This window comes from Sinocyclocheilus grahami, unplaced genomic scaffold (genome assembly GCF_001515645.1).
Source record: "Sinocyclocheilus grahami isolate Dianchi unplaced genomic scaffold, SAMN03320097.WGS_v1.1 scaffold39.1, whole genome shotgun sequence".
In the NCBI taxonomy this organism is placed as follows: domain Eukaryota; kingdom Metazoa; phylum Chordata; class Actinopteri; order Cypriniformes; family Cyprinidae; genus Sinocyclocheilus; species Sinocyclocheilus grahami.
In genome coordinates, this window is record NW_015505218.1 from 3,271,812 (window position 1) to 3,280,137 (window position 8,326).

Consider the following 8,326-nt stretch of genomic DNA (forward strand, 5'->3'; position numbering starts at 1 on the left):
GGTCATATTTTACATAACACTTAAACAAGTGCAAGATAACAATACTTTAGGCTTATAAATATTGTTATTAATACATATCTAGCATTTTACAGACGAGTGACAACTTGCCCCGACCTAAAATGTATGAAAATACACTTTTCTTGAGAACATAGTTTAACATTTCAGTTAAAAGATTCATTTTATAAGTGACACTTGTATGAAATTGTGATTTTTGTTTAGTTGTTAACTCAACAGATATGGCAAAAAATATATACTTTTTAAATGATGAATTATGGCTTTGAGTCAACCCGTTTCAACCATGTTCAAGCCAGTCAGGAAAGAATAGCTTACTTTTATTTAGTGGTCATAATGCATTACTTATGCTGCTGCCTAAACCACAAATCATTTAAATGATAAGTGCTGTACTTAAAAGCTTCAAAACGGTAAGCTACTGTGGATGAGACAAGATTCAGAGCACATGTACCATGGTAACTAGAGATTTGTCCATTATTGGACACATGCAAGCTTCATGCCTGTACAGCAGCTGTTGCAAAGGCTAAATGTACAGAAAATTATTTTCAATGACTTCTGCCATGCATAATATACTACATACATCAAATATACATTAGAAAACACTCATTTATTAGTTAGTTTGATATTAATTTTGATATTACAATACAAAAAAAGACCATGGATTTAAATTCATATTTTATGGTAATATGGTACATTTTTATCAAATTCACAACAAAAAGGTAATATTTCTTCACATTTTTCTAAGAAATATTTTCTCTATTCAAGATATTTTCTGCTTCAATAGTAAAAAAGAAAAAAAAAGTGAATTTTAAAATATCAAAGCTCTACGACAGAGCATGAATAAGATCCACAGCACTCTCGGATGAAAATGGTGCATGCTGGGTAGAGCTGACCACAACAGTTCTTCAGCTGGCAGCTTTAGCGTCAGGACAGGGTCATAAAGTTTGCCAGAGAAGAACTGCGGTAGGTCAGCCAATATTCACTCATCAGCATCCACTACAGACCTAGAAGATAAAATCAAGACAGAAGATTACTTTTCAAAAATAACGCGGTATGTTCCACAACCACAAGTTTGTTCTCCCTGGAATTACAAAATCATTTTTGATACTGTCATTTCCACGGAGTACCATCAAAATACAAATATGACACTTATTTAAACTAAAACATACAGGGCTGAACAACAAGGATGTCCTGCTGTCCCAGGGTCAGTGGGAGTATTTCGGATTGGTTCCCTGTCATTTGCCCTATTGGTACATGAATTTTATGCTTTGCAAACCTAAAAATGTGATGTTCTGAGACATTTTCTGGCCAATTCTGCTCGCCAACTTTGTAAACATGAATTTATGACATTAGGTTTTGGTTGATTAAACTACAATTTCAAGTTTATGTAAGAAACATACATTTGATTGAAGTTGATTTTAAAATTAATACATTTAATCAATTTAAATTTGAATTCATTTTTCATCTTTACTGTTATGGACTGGTTGTCAAGCTTATGCAACTTAAAATTTACCATAATTTCATCTTATGTAACAAAGGAATAGTAAAAGATTTATTGCTTTGAAGAAAAAAAAAATTGCTTTTTCATTATTTCAGATAAATAAGACTAGTTGTTTTCTTCAATATCTTTTACACTGTTTCAGAGGACATCAAATCTGTAATTCATGTATATATTTAAAAAAAAAACAACAACAACATAGGCCTTGTATATCTGAATAATTCTTTGCACAAGTTGCTGCACATTTGTAAATCATTCTTACGTAAATTCACAAAAAAAAAAAAAAAAAAAAAAAAAAAAGTGAACAATTTGCCAATCATGATGTTTGAGTTTAACAAATGAGGGCCAAAAATGCCCATCATTCCTCAGATCCCCAACAAGACATGCTGAAATAAACTTCTTGCTTACAAGCGCGTTTTGTCTCAAAAGAGTCTATATTTTCCATCGCACAGAAACATCACATATACTGAATCATGCTAACACTATGACACAGACTCAGGTTGCTCGCACTTTCCGTCTTGTTTCCCTTCCCGTGCTGCGTTTGGTAATCATCTACCATTCTTTCTCAGTACTCCGTGTCCCTCGTTCATTCCACCCTCCCCCATCCAGCAAGCCGGCGCAGACACGCAGACATGAATCAGCAGGCATTGGGGGTGGAGGCCAGAGGACAAGGTAAGGCCTTGAGAGCACAATTCAGACATAATGTCAATTATGATGCATAGAACAATCACAAACACGATAAACAGTCTGAAAATTATACGTGACTCAAATGTTTCATTCTCGCATGGGAAGCTTAAAGGGATAATTCACCCCAAAAAAATAATAATTTACAGTTCTGTCATGTACTTTGAGGTTTTTCTGACCCTTGTCCCTATCCACTTATTTTGCTTCAATCAGAGCAGCTTGAACAACTTTCTAAACGTCTCCTTTTGTGTAGGGATGTAACGATTAACCGCGAGCCGGTTGAAAATCGATTAAAATATGTGACGATTCAAATCGGTTGAGATGCTAAACAAATCGCGATTCATTTAGGGGCAGGAGTTTATATGAATCCATGTCTGAGGGGAACTTACTGTCTTTAGAAAAAGTTTAGATGGTATTTTTTCTTTTCATCTAGCCTCTGTATAATGCATATTAAAGTACATAAGTGCAGCGCTGCTTTGTTTACAGCGGAAACCAATGAAACGCTTTAAGCGCCACCTGCTGGCAGAGAGTGAATCTGCGTCTCTTTCAGCTCGTCTGCCGTTTCTGTTTCATACAGATATTTTTATGTATAGTTTCACAAAACTGAAGTCAAACCATTATGTTTTTGCTTCAAATTTCGAAATTATACAATCCAATTTAGATTAAAGACTGCTCATGTTGCATGCAAGCAGCATCTTTTTTTGGATCATGATTCAAATGCAGTGGTTACCTCTAATTTTAAATGGAAAGAGCACAGACAAAGCCTTATTTTGTTTATATGAAGAGATTTATTTTATTTGTGTTATTTATTTGATTTGGGGCTTCTTTTAAATTTAGTTTTGTTATTTACATTTACATTATATTTACATTTAGCAGACGCTTTTATCTAAAGCGACTTACAAAGGAGGACAATAGAAGCAATCAAAACCAACAAAAGAACAATAATATGCAAGTGCTATATTCGTATATTATGGTGTTATATTTAAATTTCACAAAGAAATGTGCAGCATTTTGTCCAAGCAATAATAAAAGGATACATTTAAAAAAAAATCGTGAATCCAATCGAATTTGAATTTCTAGGGGGGAACAAATGATGTTGTTGGGGGGGGGGGGGGTGTTTCGGGTGGGAAGCGTGCAATCTGTGATCGCGTGCAGTTTCTGACACTCACTAAAGCGTTCGAAATCGATCACGTTCAGCAAGGAGGGGAGAGGATGGAAAGGGGGGGCAAGGCCCAAGAATGTGCGAATTTGTGCGAACAGGAATAAAAGTTGTTGTTTTACTACCTCAACTGTTTCAAGTTAGAGCTAGAAAATGCAGTGAATTGTATGTATAGCTACATTTTTTTTATAGATAGAGGCCTGTTTTTCCAATGAGCATGATACAAAATTCATGATTTCTGATTGATAAAAAAACGAAGGCCTCAATGATATCACATAATGCCTGACTTTGGACTTTTGTGTATTCTTTATATCATCACCAGTAAATTATTATTTATGTGGTAATTAGTGCTTATTAGTCATTATTTAGCATTTATTCTACCTCAAACCTCTTATAAAACTTATGCTATACAAATCACCTAAATTAAATAAATGGATGTTCATTTCAACACAACGAAATTTCCAAGCGTGTCGCAGCAGTGCAAGCAATTTCTGCCTGAATTGACAATGTTTGCATATCTGAACATGCTCGTCTCGTTCCCCCGTCACCAGTCGATCTATTGATCTGATCTGGGTGTACAGAAGCTGCAATGCGTGAATGGAAAAGGGAAACATTAAGGTCAGCTCGCTATTGCTAATGGTTAACACACTAGCCTACATTGTTAGCACTAAAAAAAAATGTGTCTTATGGTACCAAGACATGTTTGACCCTTGGTATCTGAAGTGTTTGCACAAGAACAAACACTTAAACTGCTCAACTTCAGCCAACGTGATCAGTTGACCTCCACAAGCATAAACCATACAGTTAAACTCTGACTTTGTGCTAATGCTGATGTCTTTTCTCAGAGCTGACAAAGTGATATCTATGAGCAAACAAAAGACTGAATCAGTTAGTGCGCGAGTACTGAAGAACAGAGTGGGAAGATGTCTCCATCGCTCTTTGCCGTTTAAGGGCGGAGGGGAAAAAAAAAAAAATCATCGCACTGCAAAGCCCGAGGCTGAATCAGATGTGACCGAGTACTGACTTGCCATGGATTCTGCAGGCAGGGCAAATGGTGGCCATTTTAATGCACTGGCATCAATACAGAAATATGCCATTTTGTATTTAAAAACATTTTTTCTTGTCAGCATCATGATAATTATTACTTAAGGAAGTATGGTGCGCACATACCTCACCATTGAAATCACCTATAAAAAGAAATGTGGTCTAGTCAGTTGTAAAACACATTTGCTTTCCATTACAGCTGGTTGATTTTAAGCAACGCAACCCACCTTCCAGATCCACAACAGGGTAAAGTGCAGTCCGAGATTATAAATGGACTCCTCAACCATGAGGAAAAAGGTGGCCATGTTAGCTTTCTGTCTCTTAAAGGGCTGTAACTGAATAACAGTACTCCGATTTGAACACCAATTCAGAAGAACAGTCTATTTTTGGATGCCTGGTTGAAAAGTGTTGATCTATGACTCAAAAACTAAGCTAGTTGGGTATCAAACCAATGATACAGATACAGTATGTCACAAGGAGTGTCTTTTCAAGGATTTCTGCTGATACGCATTGTCTTAGTGTCACGAAGTGAAATACTCATTTGAGGCCTGCTCTTCACAGACAATCTACATGTAGAATATAGTAAACGGCACATTGTTCTTATATAGATTTTATTCTAGTTTATACTTGACTTAAAAAAAAATCATGAAAAAACCATGCCCGTATATTCAGTGGCATTTAAAGGTTATTGAAGTAACTTAACATTAACTTATAGTATCATGGGATAGATTTTAAAAATATGTACATAGCCTATAAAATTACGTAAAACAGTGTATACATGAAATAGCTGAACTATCAGAGCATATATAGCCTATAACGTTTGCTACGTCACTTCCTAAATCTGTAATATTCCACTGAAAGGTTCGATGACCAGCAAAACCGATGTAACGTAACATTATATCGAGCAAAAGCCACGGAGATTCTCTCACCAGAGGTGAATTAATTAACTTACATAAGGATGTTCTTACCCAACCAAATCAGGAAACACACTTTAGCAGACACGTTGGCATCTATGCAGCAATAAAAAGGACTGACGTGATTGTACCGAATAACTATCTTGTATTTACTCAACATGTCGGATTAGATTGTTCTTGAGAGAACTTTAAATACAGAGATTACACTCGCCCTCGAGTAAAGGCTTTAGTAACGTTAGGCTGGAAGTTTGGCCGGTATAATGGAATGAAACTTATGTAATGACCTCCGCCCGGTATCCAACATATTCGATGATGGCCTGTTCTAATATTATAATCGTTCGTTTTATCGCGAATGTAACGCGTATTCGTAACTCTGAAGAATCCGATTTTTTTTCCCGCCCCACCTAAAGTGAACTGCCTCGCCTTTCCCCGGAGCTAATAAAGCTGTTCCATCTAATAAAAAACCCTGACAGAAGCAGACTGCGGATTAGGTTGACTACGAAGCTGGTTAATGTCTGTATAGTTGATCAACATAAACGCTCACCTCACCGGTAAAGTGATTCCTCCGCTCTCGCCTCACGGTTACCGGCGTCTGCGATCAGCTGGCAGAGGGAGTGACGCGATTAGTAACAGCTGGCCACTGGGTCTGCGACGTCAAGGGTTCGCTATGACGACTGTCTTCCGTAGATTATGAATGACTTCCACTTCAGCCAACGATAAGCCTCGACTCCCAAGAAAGGGGGCGGGACAAAATGGTTCCAACCAATTAAAATGATTCCTGCTCAGCCAATCGTCCGTACATGTGAAAGTTTACTGAACATCCCCCAAAGTTCAATAAAATAATGATTTCAACATGCCAGGTGTATACGCAATACAACATTCAATATAAAGGTATGAAAAAAGCACACATGCTCTTATAAACAGATATTGCTCTCAAATATATGTGAGGGACAGAGAAGTCAGGAACCAGGAACACAAAAGCTTTCCACTGGAAAATGGGTCTTTATTTGCCCCCCCAAAAAAACACTTTACAAACTCATAAATCTTACAACTACAACAAAATAAACCAACAAACAAAAAGAAAACGAAGACAAACCATTCAGACAGAAACAAACCAACAAACTAAAAACTGACATCTCAAATGAACAAAGCAACAGCTTATAAAGGGAAAGATGACCTATTACAAATTAAGAGGGAAACCAATGAAACTTTACATTCAACATATAACATTAAATAAATCAAAATCGAATTTTTGGAGAGCAATGCAGAAATTTCTTCACACATGCAGAAACATCTGGCGGCTGTTTCTCCTTATGACCTTTAGCTTTATTGCTGTTGCTAAGTTTGGCTGCACAGCACCATGTTCTTCTCTCTAACTGATGGCCTTGTTCTAAGTATAGGGTCAGTGACGGAGCCAAAAACAAGTCGGATGATCACTTTTCAGTAGAATATTTATTGCTTTATAGTACTAAATGCTAACTCTATTGATAGGTTCTGTACAAATCTAATATAATGACAGGTTTTCTTTTGTATACAGCTGAATAAAATGGGTGATCAAATTATCTAGATATTATGCGCACTGTTATTGCATTGCAAGTGGTAAATATCTCTACATATCTCAGATATGTATGTATGTGTGAACGCCAGACTGCTTTCTCCATCTCTATTGGGCTGCCGATGCTCAGGGTTCTGTTCACTTGTACAGGTGAAAATGGACAGCTGTCAGCTGGGAAACATCTTTCCATACAGGACACCATTATATGTGCCTGTCTGTCACTGCTGTACGCTTGCCTGGCGATCCGTTAACGTTAAATGAGCCGTCCTAGTGTCCGGTCGTGGTTATATTCTCCTGTATTTATTCGCCTATGGCCACATCGCGAAAGGGAGCAGCCACAATAAGCACAGGCCTCGCGAAGTCATTGATGTGCCTGGCTCGCCCATACCTGACTGATAATAAGTCTTATGGTTATTACTGTTAGGAGAGGATAATATGAGTAAGAGTAATACATCCCAGTCACAATTGATTAGTTTGCTGTATATTGCTCGTAATTGTTAACTGTCTATAGGCAATATTTTGCTTATTTTTTGTCATGTATTGTTTTTTTTGGGAACAGCTTTGCAGCTTGTTCTTTGATGTGCAGTATGTCATTGATAAGGTTCTTGTCAGATCACATTTTGTGTTACTCTGAGATTATAAAATGACATACAGCTAAGCAATATCACATGAGGAAGAGTGTTTTCCCCGAATATCAGCTCCATTGAAAATCTTTATGGTAGTAGTAGTATAAAATCAATATAACAAGAAGTACATTTTGAGTGAGTTTAATATTGCACCTATTTTCTCATTTTGCTTGATGAAGAGTCCAAACAAAGCCTCAGCAGAACAGTGTCCTACAAGCAACACACAGCAGCCTTATATTGAATGATTCACTTTATTCCTCACTGAATGAATCTGCCGTTCGAATGAATGATTTAATGTCTTACTCTAAAGATACTTGCCCCCACCTGCTGGCTGTTTTACTTTCATATTGTAGCTGTATTCTAACTTTATATATTTAAAGGGGTGGTTGATTGCGATTTCACTTTTTTAGCGCTAGTTAGTGTGTAATGTTGCTGTTTGAGCATAAACAATATCTGCAAAGTTACGAAGCTGAAAGTTCAATGCAAACGGAGATATCGTCTGTTAAAATTCTGGTGGTTTAATGCCTACAAAAACGGCTGGTAGGGACTACGAGTTACTTCCCGGGTTCGTGACGTCACAAACCCAGATAAACCCCACCCTCGGGAAAAGGCAGCAAAGGGGGCGAGGCCATGCTGCACTGCTTTAGAGAAGAGGAAGAGAAAACTAGGGGTACACTTAAAAATCTATTAATATATAAATTGCGATTCTGTTTTCTAACGATTCTAATGGATTCACAAGTTTCAAAATCAATGTTCTAAAGCAGCGGTTCTTAACACTGTTCCTCGCATCCCCCTGCTCTGCACAAGCTCTGCATCTCTCTCTCTCTCTCTCTC

General features: G+C 37.2%; 1 long non-coding RNA gene across 1 annotated transcript; it reads right to left on the reverse strand.

The window, feature by feature from the left end:
• Positions 1 to 787: 787 nt before the first annotated feature.
• LOC107581935 (uncharacterized) lies at positions 788 to 5,980 on the reverse strand. Its single transcript, XR_001608879.1, has 3 exons — positions 5,856 to 5,980; positions 2,021 to 2,189; positions 788 to 1,016 (listed from the first exon to the last, which is right to left on the reverse strand). It is a non-coding gene; the product is annotated as an uncharacterized lncRNA (long non-coding RNA).
• Positions 5,981 to 8,326: the final 2,346 nt, after the last annotated feature.